The 1136-nt window shown below is 38.3% G+C and overlaps 1 non-coding gene across 1 annotated transcript; it reads left to right on the top strand.

The window, feature by feature from the left end:
* Positions 1–877: 877 nt before the first annotated feature.
* On the top strand, positions 878–932 carry LOC123728338 (U7 small nuclear RNA). Its single transcript, XR_006760224.1, has one exon. It is a non-coding gene; the product is annotated as a U7 small nuclear RNA (small nuclear RNA).
* Positions 933–1136: the final 204 nt, after the last annotated feature.

Genomic DNA, 1136 nt, shown 5'->3' with positions numbered 1-1136 from the left:
CAGCAAAATCACAAATCTGCTTTTATGAGCCTGGGGGCCTCCCGGTTTCACAGCCCTGCTCTGGAAAGCAGAGTGCACTGCCAAATGATGTTGGAGGGATTGAGATGTTGGAGGGATCGAGGTGGTGTGTGTATGCATGTGCGTGTGTGTTCCTTAACCGGCCTCATTATTCAAACCCCATGATTAGACCTTAAGAGGATACATAAAACCAGTCAATGTGGGTCAGAACTCATCTACTGCTCTTTTCAATTAGATAGTTAAGTATACTGCCAGAGCCAGTTGGCCCAGACCTGAGGTCGTTGTCTTCTGAACGCTGTGTGTTTTTTTACATTCTCCGCAGTCAGTAATATGCTCTGTCCCCTCATGTTACTGTTGTTGTTCTTCTTCACCATAACATGACAGTAATAGGGGAAAGCAAGATGGTGGCTACCATCCCACATGAATAAATACTACAGTTTACTATATAATACTACAGTACTTACTATAGAATTCTATAGTAAATTGTAGTATACTTTAGAATACTATGCTACACACGGTAGTATCCCTCGATCATGAATAGTACTTTCTATAGAATGGAATGTTGTAGTATACTATAGAATACTATAGTAAGTACTACAGTATTATTCAGAAGACAAAAAACACTGTAGTAAATACTACAGTAATGTCCACAAAACCAAACACTTCTTTAACTTTAGGAAATACTACAGCATTTCATTAGCATATACCCTTCCCATTCACCTCCCCCATATTGCAATTTTTGCCACCAATAAGTGAGAAACCAATTATAGACTCTATATTGTGTTCCCTACAGGTTATAGAAAAGAGCAAGTTCTGAGATATCCGTTCAGACCCCAGTCATACCTACCTACAGGTTATGGAAAATTTGCTCTTTTAGAATTTCTCCAGTAGATTTTCTGAAGGAGGAAGCCTCCACTTCTAGGTCAAAGATAATAAAACAAAAACACTACAGTAATGTCTGCAAAAATACTACAGTATACTACAGTCTGCAAAAACACTACAGTAAATACTACAGTAAAGTCTGCAAAAACACTACATTGACTACTATAGGTTTATACCATAGTATAATATGTTTTTTCATGTGGGATGCAGCTGCACTCATCAACCAAAAGACACAC

This window comes from Salmo salar, chromosome ssa17 (genome assembly GCF_905237065.1).
Source record: "Salmo salar chromosome ssa17, Ssal_v3.1, whole genome shotgun sequence".
Lineage (NCBI taxonomy): Eukaryota > Metazoa > Chordata > Actinopteri > Salmoniformes > Salmonidae > Salmo > Salmo salar.
Note: the sequence above shows the minus strand (reverse complement) of the source record. Positions and strands in the feature narration are given on the sequence as shown.